We start from the raw sequence: 19,920 nt of genomic DNA on the forward strand, positions 1-19,920 counted from the left end.
GAACAGAATACAAAAAAAATATTCAAACTCATGAACAACCTGCTGCAAACACAGGACACACTGGTGTCAACTGACACACCACAATGAGCTAGCTCAACATTTCAAACAAAAAATAGCAAAGACAAGATCTAACCTCATGATACCGCAAACTTTCATCATTGACTACCTACTAGACTGCGAAACCAACAATACCCATGCCATGGCAAAAAGAATTTGGTCCATATTCGAACCACCCAAAACACTACTGACTAAATACACACATCCAAATGTCTGCTAGACAAATGCCCCAACCACACAATGAAAAACTCACCAGATTGGATCATCAAGTGCATCACCAAACATATCACATATATGTTAGCAGAAGGACAATTCCCAAAAGACAAAAGCAAAATCATTCTCACTCTAATCCCCAAGAACACAACCAACAAGATCAGTGATCTCACAAATTACAACACACACTGAAACGGTCCTAACCACTCTGATAACAAAGTTCAGAAGCTTCATAAGCCAAGGTCAGAATATACAACTAATGCAATTCAACATGTCAAGCACGTTCGATCTAGTAGACCACACAACACTGATGACCCTGCTCGATTACATGGTAGTCAGCAGCATAGTGGGTTCCTAAAGACAAGATCCTACATTGTAAAGATGTCCAACCAGCTATCAACATCCTGGATCTCCAAATGTGGAGTACCACAGGGCTCACCAATATCACCAACACTGTTCAATGTATTGATGGTTCCACTCGGAAAAAAACTAGAGATCATGGGGTTTAACCCATTCATCTACACAGATGATGTCACCATTTACATACCTTTCAACAACAACATCACAGAAATAATGGACAAAGTCAAAACAGGTCTGGACCTTATGGAAAACTGGGCAGAAACTTTCAAACTCAAATTAAACAGGGACAAAACCAAATTCCTGCTACTGTGAAGCCCACATAATCCCATAGCCCACCAAAATTTCACAATAAACCACCAAACATACCAAATTGAAACACAGTTAAAAATACTGGGAATCATTCTCGACAAACACCTAATACTAGACAATCAAATATTAGCAGTAACAACAAATGCTTCAGAACACTAAGGAAACTGAGAAGGATCAGAGGCTACTTTCCTAGACAATCATTCCAGATAATAGTACAATCGATGATACTTTCACAACTAGACTACTGTAATGCAGTATACTTCGGTTGCAAGGAAAGCGCACTGAAATCGCTGCAAACCATCCAAAACACGGCGGCAAGGCTAATTTTCAAGAAGTCGAAATATGAAAGAGCTACCCCAGTACTCGAAACACTACACTGGCTGCCAATCAAGGCAAGACTGTTCTTCAAAGCGAGGACCATCATCTACAAAATATTATTCGATTTGACTCCTGAATGAATACGTGACTGACTTGGTAGAACTATCCACAAGAAATGCAAGCCCGGAAACCAGAAGCTACCTACTTCTTCACCTAACCAACTGTAGAAACATAACATACAAATCTATCTACATGGCTGGATTTAACTACCTGGGCTCTTAAGTGGTGGAACTCAATACCGAAGATCACAAGAATCATCACAAACTATCTTCAATTCAGAAAAGAACTGAAAACATACCTCTGTAAAAAATTCTTCAACAAATAAACTAGCTATCAATGTCCATTCCGATTACCAGTGCTTTTTTTGAGGGGGTACTGAGTACCGGCACCTTTTCCATTGTCTGTTAAAATTGACCCATGGACTCCAAGTTTTAATGAAAGAGCTTATGCTCTACACACCAATTCTGCCTTGTCATAGATTCTGTGACTGGTTGCAGGGGGCCTGGCTATTGTGGGATGAGTCCCTCTCAGTGATCAACCCACCCCTGAAGAGTGGCCTAGCATTTGAGTACCGGCACCTTTTTTGCTAGAAAAAAACGCACTGCCGATTAGTAATCATAAACTATCCTTATCAGCCCTGACCAAAAGGTAAACTGTAACAGTAAGCATCACCATAGGTCTCAACCGAATTGTAAAATGTAAACCAATACTGCAACTGTAAACCAGAACGTAATTTGTAAGCCACTTTGAACTGTAACTTGTTTTTGGATAACAGTGGGATACAAGAATGCATACATAAATAAATAAATCTAGAATACACTTGCCTTGCTCTCCCACAGGCTTGTGACTTGCAACAGCTGTTTAAATTGTAAGTTAACATTTTTTCTACATAAAACTGGTTTTGGGTGCATAATTCTTTTTAAAAAATTATATAGTAGTAATAATACAAGCGCTGTGGTTCAAATTTTGTTTGAAGTACCAGACCTATAGCTTTTTACTTCCATATCACTATCTCATTCTCTCTTTTAATCATTTTCAAGCCACAGATAGCTCAGGGGGAACACCCCCTGTTAGGCATTTTTCAGTGCTCACTCTCAGCAGGTCCCTCCTTAGAGGGAACATTGGTGAGTGGCCATGATTCCTGCACTCAACCTCTCTCTGCATAATAAAATACATGCACACCTCATGGAAACTGCAGATTAGGTTCATGGTGGCTTTCTGCATTGGCCTCAGAGTGAAAACTGGGCAGAAGGGAGCTGAGCACTGAAATTTTAAGGGACTAGACCTGAGAAAAGAAACAGATTTGAGGATAGAAATTGTCATTTGAAAAGAAAAATGTTACTTTTTGGTTGCCAGATTTAGCGTGTCTGTAAACTGGAAAGCTGACCATATTTTTTTGTAGTGTGAGAAGGAAAGTTAGACTACTTTTGAGAGGCAGTGGTATAACTACAAACTTTTATATTTACTTTAATTGAGGGAAATTGCTGATTTAGGTCTGGTTAAACAATGGCTGTTTTGAAGCTCTTGTTTAGAGAATACAGCTGTGTCCTTGAATACTGTTGAAGGAAGCAAGAGTTTATAAAAAAAAGTCTTTGCTTAATAAGTGTGTGGAGAAGGGTGCCACACTGACAACCAGAAGGTATTTTCTGTGAGATAAATGTAAAATTAACTCCTGTGACAGAAATTTGGGTGTGGCTGAAACAGAAAAATCATGGTGAAAGAAAGTGTGTGTAATATAGAATAAAACAAACAGACCTTTCTCAAGGAAACAAACTAAACAAGGCATTCAAGAAGAAATAGATGTGGGTAGCCCTTTATTAAAAGAAGGGTGTGACTATTCCTACTGGAGTATTGAATGTGTTTCTTTACTACTATGGCTTCATTGTCTTATTAGACTTAGAGCCTTGCTAAAAGAAAAAGTTGATAACATACTTTGGCTGGTCCTAATAATAAAAGGGGTTTAATTCATAAGAATTTTGAAGGACAGCTGTGAAATTGGAGATTCTTTTTTTGTTTGTTGGATTGGAAAATGAAAGAGGGAAGTGGCTGGGCTATGCTGTACAGGAATGTGATGAAGTGTACAGGAAGTTACTGGTTCCCTTTAACAACACTCCCTCATAGAACCACATTAAATCCTGAAGTACAGAGCTGAAATGCTTTGGCTCATTCAGTCAAGGCAGGCAGAGCAGAGAGACCTGGTTCAGGCAGTCAGATAAAATCTTTGAGCACAGGCATTCTAGAGGGGCCCAAGGAAGACAAGAGTAGTCCCTCCAGTCTATACTTCCACTAGAGATGTGCAAACAGCAGAAGTTTAATTGAAGTTTTACCTTGGAATCACGACATTCTAATCCTGGAACACTGTTTCTTCTAAACTGTGAGTGTGTGTATATGTGCATATGACTTAGCAGACCTGTGCACAAGAGAGAAAAAATTGCACACACAGAAACTTCCGGTTCTGCTATATTGTCAAAGCAGCAAATGCAAAGAAACTAGCTGAGACCCCTTTCTCCCAAACGCAAGCAGCCGCTAAACAGGGAAGAACAAGGAGAAGTGGTGAAAACTCCTTCTATCACTGCTGAGCTGGCTTTGGGGCTTATTTGCACCCCTCTATACAAGGGCCCCATAGAGAGCAACAGCATTTCAACACCATAGTCCTATCAAAATGCATGTTCTTGAAGATCTATTTGCACTTAGGGAATAGAAATCCACGGGAGATGTATGTGTTAGGCGGGGAGAGTCTGATAGGTACGGACGGGGAGAGGGATCTTGGGGTGATAGTATCTGAGGATTTGAAGGGACGAAACAGTGTGACAAGGCGGTGGCCGTAGCTAGAAGGTTGATAGGCTGTATAGAGAGAGGTGTGACCAGCAGAAGAAAGGGGGTGTTGATGCCCCTGTATAAGTCATTGGTGAGGCCCCACCTGGAGTATTGTGTTCAGTTTTGGAGGCCGTATCTTGCGAAGGATGTAAAAAGAATTGAAGCGGTGCAAAGAAAAGCTACGAGAATGGTATGAGATTTGCATTACAAGACGTATGAGGAGAGACTTGCTGACCTGAACATGTATACCCTGAAGGAAAGGAGTAACAGGGGTGATATGATACAGACGTTCAAATATTTGAAAGGTATTAATCCGCAAATGAACCTTTTCCGGAGATGGGAAGGCGGTAGAACTAGAGGACATGAAATGAGATTGAAGGGGGGCAGACTCAAGAAAAATGTCAGGAAGTATTTTTTTCACAGAGAGAGTAGTGGATGTTTGGAATGCCCTCCCGCAGGAGGTGGTGGAGATGAAAACGGTAACGTAATTCAAAAATGCGTGGGATAAACATAAAGGAATCCTGTTCAGAAGGAATGTGATCCTCAGAAACTTAGCGGAGATTGGGTGGCAGAGTCAATGGTGGGGGGCGGGGCTGGTGGTTGGGAGGCAGGGCTAGTGCTGGGCAGACTTCTATGGTCTGTGCCGTGAAAATGGCAGATACAAATCAAGGTCAGGTATACACAAAAAGTAGTACATATGAGTTATCTTGTTGGGCAGACTGGATGGACCGTGCAGGTCTTTCTCTGCTGTTATCTACTATGTTACTATGTAAGATGTCATGATCTTATTGTAACCCCCCCATAAGGGGTTACATTTTTGATACCTGGAGGGGGGTCCATCCTGTAGCATTTCCGGGAGGTCTGGGGGATCTTTGGGCCCAGTGCTGGCATTTAGTTGGTCTCTGAAGGCATCTCAGGGGCCTCTGGAGCAAGATCACGAAAAGCGCAACTGTTTTCAGTGCTGTCTGGCTTGGGAATGAGGTTTTCCTAGGCTGGAACAACCAGGAAAATGGCCAGCTTTGGCCTAGATGGGTCCCTGGAGCATGCATGATTTTTCATACATGTGCAGTAGCACTCCGGGGACACAATTAGGCCCAAACTAAATCTGGGGGCTTGATTTTTGAGCCTGTCTAATTGGAGTTCCAGAAAATTTGTGATTCTCTGTCCCTGGTATTTGGGGTCACTGGGGGTCCATTGGGATCCAAAAGAAAGGTGATCGCCAGGTGAAGAGCCTAAGGGGAACAAGGTAAGGGGTCTGGTGGCCTGGAAAAAGAGTTTGTTTTTGTTTCAATTGTGGTTTTCAAAGCGAGTGTGCTGGTGTTTAAGGGGTTAATATATTTTGAAATTTGTTTTTGTAGTTATGGGTTCCCAAGAACCTCTTAGGGTGAATTAGTGGGGTGATATTAAATATATATATATATTTAAAGTGGAGAAATCCTGAGGTTGATATTTGGGGTGATTTTAAGGTCTAGAATGTTTTGGGTTTTTTTTTTTTGGAAAATCCTCGATGGAGGACATTTAGGAGAATTTTAATTAATTTTCTAAAGTGGTTTCAGTGGATTTTGTGAAATTTAAAATTGGGTGACATCCTTAAATAAAGAGGACTTCTAAAAACTAAGAACATAAGTCAGTGGGTAAAGATGTGCACGAGTAGCAAAGAAAATTTGAACTTGATTGGTTTTGTTTTGCCTGTAAAATTTTGAAAAAAATGTTATTTTTCTATTATTTCCTATGGGAAAGCTTGAACTCAAAATGGAGACTGGAATGTTAAAGCAGGGTTCCATGAAGAACTGGAGGGAAAAAAAAATTTAAAGAGCTATCTGATTGGTTAATTTTGGTCAGATGGTACAGCCAAGCCAGGGTTTTCACAGTAACGCTTCCTGTGACAGTTACTCAGAAGAGCCTTGGAAGCTGAAGAGAGCAGTTGTGTGGACGAGTGCTGGTTCTTCAGTTTTAGTGTGCAGCCTTCTATGGGGCCTGAGAGGTGTGTGAAACAGTTCCTAAATGGACTGAGTGACTGGCCTCTATGGTTGAGGAAGTGTTTTGGCATGGTAATTGAAGTGTGTATGACAGGTTAGTCTAATAGAAGTGTATGGTAAATGTATTTATTTTTGTTACATTTGTACCCCGCACTTTCCCACTCATGGCAGGCTCAATGTGGCAATGGAGGGTTTAGTGACTTGCCCAGAGTCACACGAAGCTGCCTGTGCCTGAAGTGGGAATCGAACTCAGTTCCTCAGGACCAAAGTCCACCACCCTAACCACTAGGCCACTCCTCTAAGTATGTGCTGGTGAAAGGCAGTGGAAGTGAAAATTCTGTGTGGGTTCCAGAAGAAGAAGCCTGGTAGAAGAACATCAAAGACTCTTCATTAAAGAAAGGGAAAGTGGCTTAGTATAAGTCCTGAAGTTAGGGTTTAAATAAAATTATATATTTTTTGTTTGCCCTTAGCTAGAAAGGCCATAGTGGTTTAAAATGTAAGCCTCCTAAAAGGTATCTGCATCCAACAAAGAGATAGGTTGCACTAACACAAGCATCAAAAACAGGATTTTAAACAGAAAAAGGAATAACATAGCTGGTGGCACTGTCCCTGAGCTGCTGCCACTGCTGTAAGCCTTGTTTTTTGCAAAAATTGTGCTTGGGCAGAGGGGAACCAGCAGCAATGGTGCAACTGAAGCAACAACTTAGGGACAGTGCCATCGACTACAGAGCTTGGAGAGTTCTGACCACGGGACCGGGAGAGGTCTTCTGCTGGAGGGACTTGAGGATCCCCACCAGCCACAGCAAGGGAGATAGCTAATTATGGGAGAGCCTGAGTCCAAAGTGAGGGATGTCTAGGCCCCCTGGGCTCCCTGTGGATAGGCAACTGCAGCTATGTGATCCATTTATATTAATAAATTTATCTGAATAGCACCTGAATATTGCTGCTGTGTGGATAACCTTTGGTCCTGCTCCTGGTCCCTCCTAAAGTTATGCAGATACTTTTGTCCATATATTAACTTACTGTATAACGTCAACATTTTTTCAGCTAGCTTCCTGGGAAATTTAAATAAAAGCACTTATGTAACTAGCACATAGTTGGCCACTTTTGAATATCAACCCTGAGAAGCACAACAGGCTCTGAAGCTATTTCTCATGTTTTGGGCAGTTGTTCATAGTGAATGAGTATAAAATGTATGTCTTTGTTCTGCCTTCAACTCCCTCCCCGCTGCCTTTTTCAGAACATTGTTCCATCTCTTCCCCTTATTACAGATCTATGTGAATAAAAGGATGGAAGTACAAATTTTACTCTGGCATTCATTTTCTCCCTAATGACAGCCACATATTGTAACTTTTTATTTCTCATCTGCTGCAATATTAATTGTTACAGTCATAGGAGCCAACTTTTCAAAATTATTGGGAGTGCTAAGCCCAATGGAATTAACCCCTCTCTGGACACTTACAAGGAATTTTCTCAATATTGGGGGTGCTGAAGCACCCACAGCACCCACAGACTCGGCGCCAATGGTTACAGTTCACAATCAGGGCACAGGAGGTTGAGAGATAATTCATAGGACAGGCAAACAAACCACAGAGGGTAAGTCCAGCAAATAACTGCAGAGTCGAGCCTCATAAGGGACTTTCACTGGTTTAGCACACTTGACTAGTAGATACACTGTGTACCAGTTTGGGCCCTCAGCCCCCTATGGTGCAGAGGTGCCAAGGATGAGCAATTTTTGATAAGAAAATTTTAGCACACATCCTCTGCCTCTTCTCACTCCGCCCCCTAGCCCTGCCTTCCTTACGCTATCCAGCCTCACCCTCCTGCCTTCTCCAATTCCTGTCCCTCTAGAGACTACCCAACCATTCACTTGATGCTGATTTTCCCATTCTTACCCCCTCCCACCCATTTACTCACCCATCCAGTGGATGCTTTTTTCTCCTTTCTCACCTCCATTCACCCACCTGATGTTCCCCCCCCCCCCCATTCCCACCTCCACCCACCCATCTTGAAAGACGATGATCACGAGACCGCTTTCAGCTTTTTCCTGGCATGGTCTCACTCCTAGCTTTCAAGGAGCTGAGGCCATGATAGAACATGCTCAGTGGGCTAGGCGGGTGCTCCTTGCTCATTTAGGTACTCTGAAGGAGGGAGACAGTATCTAAAGCCCATTCCACAAACTTCTAGGGTAATAGTGGTTAAGCATGCACTATCAAAGGTCAACCAGCAATAGGAAACTGTTGAACAGAGACAACGGTAGCTTACACATCTGAAAGGGTGTCAGGTCAGAACACACCAGTATCATAACCACTTGCTCATCTTGACAGCTGGGATCAAAACTGTAGACTGGCCTGGCACAAAGTGGATAAAACTGCACTTGCTAGCTAAAGCCTTTACCTGCCTGGTGTAGTGTGAAGCTTTGGTATATTCCACTGTTCTGGCATGGATAAAGAGGAAAATACAATTATGCTTACTTGATAATTGTTGCTCTTTGAGTCCTGCCAGACTAGTCTAAGATTCCAATCCAGAAGGCTGTGGCACCCATAAAGTACTAGATAGTAGGGAGTTAAAGTGGCTCAAATTAAATTACTGTGACATAGTAATAATCAGTAGGAAAACAATTATGTTTCCCCTAGAGCAGCGTTTTTCAAATGGTGTGCCGTGGGAGTTGAGGGTCATTTATTAGTAGGGCCAGCTTAATTTGTGCCAGAAGGGAGTGTACCTTTTAAAAGTTTTCCCGCCTCTAGCAGTTAGTAACAGTGAACAATGATTCATATAGCCTTCTCTCTGATGCAACTTCCTGCTTCTGCATAGATGGTAAGCATCATAGAGAAGGCTACAGGGTTGGTGTGAGCAGGCTGTTTGAATCGCTGCTCACTGCCGCCGACTGCTAGAGGAAAGAAAACTTTTAAAAGGTACAAGGGGGGTGGGGGTCAAGAAAGACAAGGGGAGATGCCTGGTCGCCGACTGGAGAGGGGACAGGAGGGAGAGATGCTGGACCATTTGTGGGGGTGGGGAAAAATGTAAATGCTGGACTATTTGTGAGAGTAGAGGAAAAGAAAAGATAAATGCAGGTCTATTTGTGAGTGGGGGGGAAGAGAAGGTAAATGTTGGACTATTTGTGAGGGGGGAGGGAGAAGAAAAGGTAAATGCTGGACTATTTGTGAGGGGGGAGGGAGAAGAAAAGATAAATGCTGGACTATTTGTGGGGGTATGCCTTGACAATTTTAGCACCATGTAAGTGTAGCGTGAGACAAAAAAGGTTGAAAATTTCTGCCCTAGAGGTTGTATAGGGTGTTCTTTTGCCATGGCTGGCAAAATAATGGTTGGTGGTCTCTAGCCATGACAAAAAGAACACTAAATACATATTTGGCCTTTAGGACGGCACTGAAAACTCATTTGTTTCCCAGATCTTAAATTTTGATTTTATGTGGTTTATTTATGTACTTTTATTATTTCATTTCATTGTTCACCATCTTGAATGACAATTTCTTTGCCAAGAAGAGGGTATATAAAGTAACTTATTGGTCTAGACTGGTCTGGCAGGACTCAAGGAATAACAATTATCAGGTAAACACAATTGTATTTTCTTTACACTCAGTGGGGCAATAATAAAGCTCCTACTTCAAAGGATGTCATAGAAGCAAGAACCCTGGCGACTCTTCACCTTTAAATGTAAAAATCTAGTTTTTTTTTTTTTCAATGAGTTGGGCTTGATTCTGTGCACTGAACTACCCTCTAACTTCTCCACTCCCTTCCCTGATAATATACCACATGTTTTATCTGTGGAGAAGGTAGGTTCAAATGGGACTAGAAACAGAAAGGGACAAAGGAAATTCCTAAATGTAATTTGCCTCTGAAAAAGGTGTGAGCTAAATCCAAATAAATAAATAAATAATTGGTTGAAATCCAAATCCAAAGGCGCAGTACATAGTAACATACAAATGGGCTCATTTTCAAAAGAGATAGATGTCCAAAAAGTGACATAAGTCAGCATTTGGACGTTTATCTCACAGAAACGTCCAAATCAGTATTATCGAAACCTCTCTTTGGACGTCTTTCTCTGAAGTCCGTCAGAAGGACATCCAAATCTCAAGGGGGAGTGCCAGGGGCGTGTTCAAGGCGGGACTTGAGCGTTCCTAAGACTTGGACGTCCTTCAGCCATAATGGAACAAAGCAAAAACATCCAGGACTAAAACTTAGACGTTTTGAGCTAGCCCTGTTTTTATTACAAATAAGGGACAAAAAGGTCCCCCAAATGACCAGATGGCCACTGGAGGGAATCAGGGATGACCTCCCCTTACTCTCCCAGTGGTCACTAACCCCCTCCCACTCCAAAAAAGTGTGTTGAAGAACATTACTTGCCAGCCTCTATGCCAGTCTCAGATGTCATACTCAAGTCCATTACATTAGTTTAGTAGTAGGTGCAATGCGCTTCAGACAGGCAGACCCAGGCCCATACACCCACTACCTGTTCACTTGTGGAGGAAACTGTGAAATCTCCAAAACTACTACTACTTATCATTTCAAAACTCACCAGAAACCCACTGTACTCACATATAGGTGCCCCCTTCACCCGTAAGGGCTATGGTAGTGGTGTATAGTTGGGGGTAGTGGGTTTTGGGTGAGTTTTGGGGGGCTCAGCACACAAGGTAAGGGAGCAATGGTCAGATGTGTACCTGGCAGCATTTTATGAAGTCCACTGCAGTGCCCCCTAGGGTGTCCTATTGCTATCCTGGGATGTCAAGGGGACCAGTGTACTAAAAATGCTGGCTCCTCCTAAGTCCCAATGGCTTGATTTTGGACGTTTTATACTTGGACGTTTTTTTTTTTTTTTTCAAAAATGGCCAAAAAACAAAGACGTCAAAATCACAAAATGTCCAAATCACAGGACAGCCATAGTATTTTTGAAAGAAAAAGGAAAGCAGAATCAAGAGACTGGAACCAACACAATTAGAAAAAAATAAATGGCCAGACAGCAAAGGCACAGAAAATCATTTTATTTTTAATTAAGGATAAAGTAATGTGGTAGCTGTATTAATAAAGGGTAATAAATGCAAATAAAACATAAAATGGAAACTAAGGTGATACCTTTATATTGGACTGATTTTAATATGTTTTTGATAAGCCTTCAGAGACCAACACTTCCTTTGTCAGGTCAGGAGAGGATACCATAATAGCAGTGTACTGTCCTTACCTGACACGAGGCAGGAAAGTTTGGCCTCTGAAAGTTAATTGAAAAAGGTATTAGGCTAGTACAATTAAAAGGTATCACTTTATTTTCCATTTTCAAATGCTTGAACTGAGCATATGCAGAAGGGCCGGTGTAGGTGGCTGAAGTACATTGCCAATTGCTGCACTGCTGAAACAGCACGGTGGGAGGCTGATGCAGTGGACCTCTCCAACTAGCAGAGCTTGGGCTGCTCCACCAGAGATTTAACCAGTGCCACAATTTTGATGTGAGCTTAAGCTCAGTGTGTGGGGGGGGGGCAGGCCCCCTCGCAGTTATGTCCCTGGAGGGGTATAGATACTGGATAGGGGGTGTAATAGAGTGAACTGAAACAATCCCTCTTACCCATCCCTGCTGTCACTGGTGTAAATAAAATATTTTCTGGAATGGCCGTGGGATTGAGGTGTGTCAAGGGGTGGAGCCATGAGGTAGAGTAGGCGGAGCCAAGGTAGAGTAGGGTGGGGCAGGGCCATCTACTAAAATCTCCCTCTCAAAAATTGGGACCCCTTGGCAACTCTGCAAGTTTCACCTTGCAAGTGTAAACTGGGTATACAGTTTCTTGGGGACCTATTCAACAACGCACTGGTAACCTGAAAGAAAGTTCTGGAGCACTGGTGTACAAAAGTGGATGAAGCTGAGAATGCGTGTCTGGAGAAAGTCATAGGGAGAAAGTTCTAAAACTGTACCACGGGATCTGGAAGGAATAAACACCCAGACTCAAAAATGTTCAAATGTTCTGTGTGAAACATTTTCCAATGAAGCAGAACCATTGTGTGAAGTATGAGAGATAAATAAATTATTTCTGTATGATCTACAAGGGAAATTGTACTGCCTGAGCACTGGATTTAGGTAATGCTTGCATTTACTAATTTGCTTAAAGGAATAGAAGCTCCTTGTGAATCAATGTTAGTTTAGATATGAAAAAAAATTCTAAGCACAGAAAAGTGTTGTGCTCATTTGAGTGAGAGTGTGTAGTTTAACAGTGAGACTGACTGAAGCAAGACATTTGCAATAATATAAAAATTATTTTTTTCACACAGCAAACAACTAAACTGTGGAATTTATTGCCAACAGATATGGTCAAGGTGACTAATGCTATCTGTCCCTCTCAGGCAAGCCAGAGCTTCCCTGCTTCTGTCACAGTGTCTTGGGTGGCTTTTTATAAAAGATGCTATTATTGCTCTCCTCACCTGAGGTGTTACAAGAAGGAAAAGGACACATTCCTTTTCCCAGGATCCCACCCTTCCACTAGGTGCCTAGGGCAATCCCTAATCCAATCTGACAACAATGTAATAGGACAAGAAGCCAAGATTTTTGAGACATATAAGATTAAAGGGGGGGGGCTCCCACTACTATTGGCAGGAGGTTCAACCCTGGATTTGTAAACTGCAAGAGCTTTCCAAGTCAAAAGTTTACACACATAACACTACTACACGCATTATAGATCACTGCTAAGCTGTTTCCAACAGGTAAAATATGTATGCCTTCTACACTCCCCCTTCCTTAAAAAGAAAAAATAGTGAACAGGCCAGCAACACCATTTTTTTGTCCCCAAACTCCATTATTTATTAACAGTAGGAAACATCTTTATACCAAGACATTGCTAACCACAACTACAACCTACCTTTATCAAACTAGAGGCTTCTGCTGAATAGAAGAGGCAAAAGTTCTTGGACATACGGTGTTACACTTCACCTACTATATATGAAAAGAAATATAGTCACAATTACAAATCATAATCATGAGGTCACATATTTCTCTTCAATACTGTAGAGAGATTTAGATATGTTCCAAAGTGAAAGTCACAAACATAAGGTGTGGCTTTCACCGATATGCAAAAAGTCTTTTCAGAGGATAAATTATTGTGTACTGGTACCAGAATTCATTATTAAGAGATCCACGTGTATGGTAGGATGGTTGCAGAGCTTTGCTTTTCTCAAAAAGGCTGGAGGCTTTCTTAGGTCTTTTTCCTGTTTAAGGAAAAAAAGACAATGACTCTCCCAAAAACCTTTGGAAGCTGACTTCTGGCTTTCCGTGTGAGAGAGAAAGGCACAGCACATTCGTTCCCCAAAATTAGTGGCTGCAGGGTCATAAAAATTAAGGCTCGGCCAGAAAAAATTACTCTGTTATATTAAAGTGGTCTATCATTTCTAAAGAGAGGTTCAATAACACATTTCATCAAGCACGCACTGCACTCCACATCCACATATGTAAGGGTTGTCTCCTGGATGGATGCAACCCTTACATATTTAAAGTACACTCTGGTCCTCGTATCAGTGAAACCTCTACTCTATGCAATAAGTGGGACATCCAGATTTAGGATGGCAACCCACTGCTCCAAACTAATTTCTTACTCAAGCAGAATGATGGAATACATGGTAACAATGTGGCAACCCTCCAAACATACATAAATGTGCCTCTTCCTTAGACTGGTAGAAGATAGCAATAAGTGGTAGCTTAGACTGCAATAAACAGAACATTGCTAGAAATAAATGTCTCTATTTACTGATAAATAAAGTGATTAGACAGCATATTTCGGGCCCTGTTTACTAAGCTATGCTATAAGTGCGCTAGCATTTTTAGCATGCACTAATGCTAGAGATGCCCATAGGAATATATGGGCATCTCTAGTGTTTAGTGTGCGCTAAAAATGCTAGTGCACCTTAGTAAACAGGGCCCTTCATTTGTAACAGCAACCAACAATAACATTTTAAACAATAAGTCAATTTCTTTCACCATCTTCAATCAACAATTCTCAAGGCTACCCCGGGTGACTATAACTTTATTCAACTTGAAACCTACAAAAACTCAGTTTCTTTCTTTTTATCTCATACTCAGTGTTTCCACTGCTGCCATCTGCTGTGTCTGTCCAGTATTGCTGCACCTGATAAAAAGCATAAATTGCACAAGCATACAACACTTAATATTGAAACACTGCAGTGCTGGGCTCTCTACTGTCCCACAACTGCAGTAGTATCTGTCTGTCCTGTTGGTTTATATGGTGTGCCAGTTAGGATCAAACTCTTTCACTACCTGTCCTCCAGGGAGGATCAAGGTAACTGAGTAGTCTTGCAGTGGCATAGCCATACACAATGGGTACATTGTGTATGCACCCCCTGCCAGGAGCACTTCAAGTATAGGTGCTCCTTTTTCCCATGCTAGTCATAGGTGTCACTATGGTGTGTCAAGTGCCACCCCAAAAAACTGTCTTGCCACACCAACCAGAGTCAGCATACTCTGGCATCGCTTCCCTATCGTTTTCCTCCTCCCTTATCACAGCAGAGGAGAGAGAGACTGGATCAGGAAGGAGGAAGTAGGTAGAGAAAGAGATTGCACCCACAGGAGGGAACAAGTGGGTGGGTGGGAAGGAGAGAAAAAAACACTGCACAAGGAGGGAAGGGAAGAGGGGAAACATGTTATACAGGAAGGGAAGCAGTTGCATACCTAGCTTGGTTGGCACCCGGGACGGAGCACGCGCGCGCACACCCCCCCCCCCCCGGGGTGGAGCACCCCCCTCCTCCAAGCAAGAGGGTGCACTGAGCATAAGAACATAAGAATAGCCATACTGGGTCAGACCAATGGTTCATCTAGCTCAGCATTCTGCTTCCAACAGTGGCCAATCCAGGTTACAAGTACCTGGCAGAAGCCCAAATAGTAGCAACAGTCCATGCTACCAATCCTAGGACAAACAGTGGCTTCCCCCGTGTCCATCTCAATAACAGACTATGGACTTTTCCTCTAGGAACTTGTCCAAACCTTTTTTAAACCTAGATATGCTAACCGCTGTTACCACATTCTCTGGCAGTGAGTTCTAGAGCTTAACTATTTTTTGAGTGAGAAAATATTTCCTCCTATTTGTTTTAAAAGTATTTTCATGTTTTAAGTGTCACTTGCTCCAGTTGACATCTGAGGGGGCAGGGGACTGGCAGAGCTGACAGCCTTGTGACTGCTCAATGCACCCCCTTGCTGCCTGCACCTGGGGTGGACCACTCCCTCCACCCCGCCCTTGGTACTCCACTGAAGGGAATAGAAGAGGGGAGATGTTGCACATGAAGGGATGGAAAAGGTAGAGGGAGAAATGTAGCACATGAAGGGAAGAGGGGAGACAACTTGCATATGAAGGTTAGGGAAAGGTAGAGGGAGAGTGCTGCACAGGAAGGGAAGGGAAGGGGGGGGGGGGGAATGCTGCACTTGAAGGGAAAGGAAGAGAGATGGAAATCTAAATAGCTCTGAGACAGAAAAATGGAACAAAACTAAATGAGAAAGATCAGTGCCAAACACAGACCTAGGGCAGGAGGGGAAGAAAGGAGATGAAAAAAGAAATAGCAAATGAACAGGAGGCCCTGGAAACAGAGTTAAGAGGGAAGCAGAACCAGAGACTGAGAACAAGATGATTAGAAAAATAAAATCACCAGACAATAAAGGTTAAAAAAATGATTTTATTTTCAGTGTCATAATTGAAAATGTCAGTGTTGAGAATTTACTGTACATCTTTCGGCTTTATTATGCACTGTACAGGAGGACATGCATTTCTTTCTATTTCTATGGTGTTGCACGACATTCAGAGTCTGGTATATCTGCTTCAGTTTGTCTCCATTTCAGTTTTTCTCTGCACGTTTTTTGTAGTCCCCTATTTTGTATCAGGTAAGTGTCATATTCTGCATCTATGACTGAGGTGAAGGATTCTGCTAGCATGTAGTGTCTCTGTAGGAACCTATATCCTGTTCCAGTTTACCAGAAGCAGGTATATTGGTGCTCTAGGGCCAAGTGTAATATTTATGGCACTGTCTTTTCATAGGTGAGTTAGGGCTATTATGGTTTAGTAAGTTCCCTATATAGGTTTTGAGTGTCTTTTTGCAGGATTTTGTTCATTCTACAAAGTGTCTGGCCTGTTTGATAAGCAAGTAAGCAATATATTGACACCAGCATTTAATGTAGGCATAAGTTTAGCACTGGCAGTTTGTTTTGTATTCCTTGCATTAGCAGCTTGTAAAGTACACGAGAACAATAATAGTGTTATGTCTGAGTGCAAGAGCCTAATGATTAAGAACTGTGCAAATGCAATAACCCTAATTTGGCTAGAGATGTCCTCCTTATAGAAAATTCCTGGCTATGCCACTATAGTGTTGAGCCCACTGCCATGCAGTCACCGGAACAGGCTGCTTTCTTATAGATTTGCCCATCTGTCTGTTTTTAAATTGCCGTTTAATGGTCCTTTTTATTACAGGATCAACAGGACTAAAAGCAGTGTATAGGATCTGGGTGCATATGTTTGTAGATCTCCTCCCTGATCCAGGCATCAGGCTTCAGTTCCTCCACAGTCATGATGATCACATTTACACGTGTAGTGGACTTTCCACAAGTCCCATACAAGTTTCTGTATCATGCACTCAGCACAGATCCATTTTGAGAGTCTATCGTCTGTTTTCCTGGGCTCAACCCATGGATCCTGATGCAGCTCCAGTGGCGGGGACATGATAGTTATATCAAGTCCCTCCGGCAATCATGTCATGGCCACTCCTGGTTTCTCCCAGTGACGAACTGCCATCAGAGATGATCTGTTCCACTTCAGGGCTTGAAATGCTTCTCTCCGGAGAGATCCCTGGTGAGGGATTCTCAATTAAGCTTCCCAGTACTGGAAGCCCCATCTCAATGTCCTTCCTTACAGAAGTACAGCTAGGTTTAGAGACACTACTTGCTTGCTTTTTATTCCTTCAGTTAGGACAGTTGCTCTAATGGCACAGTTGGGAGGTGGCTAGAGGCATGCAACAGATTTTTTATTTACTTATTTCTAGTGCTTGATATACCAATTGGGGTCCATTAAGGTGACTAGTTTACAATAAAACAGAATCAATGGGGAGAGACAATAGGGTGGTGAGGGGGACAATTAGGTGGAGGCTGTAGAACCAAAGGCTTCAGAGAACAGATGGGTCTTGAGCAATGGCTTGAATCTTGTATAGAAAGGTTTCAAACGGATGTCAGGTGGAAGGGCGTTCTAGAGAGTGGAGCCAAGGTAACTAAAGGATGTTTAATGGGAAATAGTCATGCGAAAACCAGGAGGGGAGGGAATTGTGAGCAAGTTAGCAGTGGAAAAACGGAGAGACCATGTGAGAATGTAGGGGATAAGAACGGAGTTTAGGTATTCAGGAGCAGAGGAAAGATGTTCTTTCCATGGAATTTTATCCCACTTCTCCAATGCTTCCTTGCATTCCTTCTGAATGATGAGTCTCCCTAAACTTGCAAATAAGGTTTAATCAAAGCAGGCTCAACTCTGAGCAAAGTGTGTGCTACAGTCCAAGAGATCCTGATGAGGGTCCCCCATTTATCAGGACTGTTCAGAAGTGGATTAACAGATATAATACTTTCAGGCTCAGAGTGGATCAAAATACAGTTGATACTGTTCTAGTGACCCCTGCTGGTCAATGAGTGGTGCTGATACTAACTCAGAAGAAATGCCCCTCATGCCGGTGAGGGTCCTAGAGGTTCCCAGGGAGGCAGAAAGAAAGATGGAAGACATAGCTGCTTTGTCATATGACCTAGAGAGCAATTATGAGTCAAGATGGGGAGAAAGGGCAGTGGATGAACACCAACCACAAATTGGCATAGATTCTAATGAGGGATCTGAAAGGCACAATTCTCTTTACCCACAGCCTTTCTTTGAAATGCAGAGGCATCCTGTCTCCTTGGAGACCAGAATGAATATCAAATGATGCAACTCCGCTATGCATGAAGGCAGCCTGTTGCTGTTCTGTGATTGTTACAGCATTTCTCCACAGACTCAATATGTATACACTATGGAAGAAAGACAGCAGAGAGGAGATATGAGAGAGACATTTAAATACTATGCAGCATAAATGCACAGGAGGCAAGTCTTTTTTAGTCAAAAGGAATCTCTGGAACAAGGGGATATAAGATGAAGGTGAAAGGGGATAGACTCCGAAGTAACCTGAGGAAATAATTCTTCACAGAAAAGGTGGTGAATTTGTGGAGTGGTGGAGGCAAAAACAGTATCTGAATTCAAGAGAGCTTGGGACAAGTACATAGGATCTCTAAGGGAGTAACCTCAGCCTTCCCTCTCCCCCTTTCCCTTATTTTGCACTATTCCAAAGGATGACACCAGCCTCCCCTTCCCCCCACAGTGCTGTCATGGTTGAAATACAAAATGTGACCCCAGTATTCCCCCTTCTCTCCCTCTCCCCACAGTGCTGTACATGGTTGAAAATACAAAATTTGACCCCAGCCTTCCCCCTCCCCCTATAGTGTACTATTCTGTAGGGTGACCCCAGCCTTCTTCCCTCCCCCATTCCAAGAGGGACCCCGGTCTCTACCCTCCCCCTCCCCTCCCCCTTAGACTTCAATGTCCTGCATGAGGCTGCAGCATCTATGGTCAAGGTCAATTCCAAAACTGGTATTTGGCATCACATCTGCCGGCACTTCAATTACCCACATCCAATTGTGATGTGGAGGATTCCAATAAAGAAAAAGTGAGGGATGTGCATTCTAAAATCCAAATATCAGGTTCAGAAAGAAACATTCCCAGCAGCAACATGTCGTACAAAGTCCTGGGGAGAGTGATAGGGCCAAAGTGACCCCATCACTACTTCCCCCTTCCCCTGCCCTGACTTTGGCCAAGGGGGGTTGGCCTACTACCTCTGTTAGAAGGCTGAGTTGGAGAAGCATTGGGCCCAGCAGTTGATGGCCTGGATGGCTCAGGTGAGGGGCTCACTTGGGACATAGGGCTGACAGTTCTTGGGGAGCTGCCTGCAGACTGGTGGCCTTGCAGTAGCTGGGGGAGGGTGAAGGCCAGGGTGTCATTCTGTATTTACAGGAGCTGTAGTAGCTGGTCTTCAAAGTCTCTCCTGGCCCTCCAGTCCTCTCTCTCAGCTGCCAGTTTTTGCTTCATACCTGCGAGCTCCTGCTGCATGCCAGCAACCTCTTCCCTGAGCAGGACCTGCTGTTCAATTATCTCTCTTCCCAATGCTTTATCATTCTCTTCTCCTTCTTCTTGTTCCTGCTCATGGTGGCCAAGAACTTCATCATGGACTTGTGGGGGCATCAACTTCAGCCAGTTCTTCCACTCCTGATGGTGGCTCCTGCCCCTGATAATCCTCCTACTCCCATGCCACCATGCCTGTGTCTCCAATATAGTCTTCATCTGCCTCCAGCAGCAGAATGTTGGCATCCTCTGCTACTGCTGCACTTTCCTCACTGGAATATGGGGCTGGGGTGCATACTGTGAAAAGTTTGATGGTGGGAATGTAAATTCCACAGTGGTGACAATGTGAGATTTTGAAGGGTTTGTGAAGTGGCCTAATGGTTAGGGCTATGGCAACTGGGTTCAATTCCCACCTCATTCACTGCTCACCCATTTACTTAACCCTGTAGCTTGAGTGTTTGCTAGACAAAAATAGTATCTACCAGGAACAGAGAGAGATTTTTGATCCAAAAATGGCTGTCACATCTTCATACCTTGTATCATAAACACTCCCATTGAAAGTGTTTTTTAAGGATAAAAACCAGACATTTGGATCCGTCTTCTAACTAGAGCTGATGGGGAAAGATGTGTGTCAGGAATCA

The sequence above is a fragment of the Microcaecilia unicolor genome, chromosome 1 (genome assembly GCF_901765095.1).
Source record: "Microcaecilia unicolor chromosome 1, aMicUni1.1, whole genome shotgun sequence".
Classification (NCBI taxonomy): Eukaryota; Metazoa; Chordata; class Amphibia; order Gymnophiona; family Siphonopidae; genus Microcaecilia; species Microcaecilia unicolor.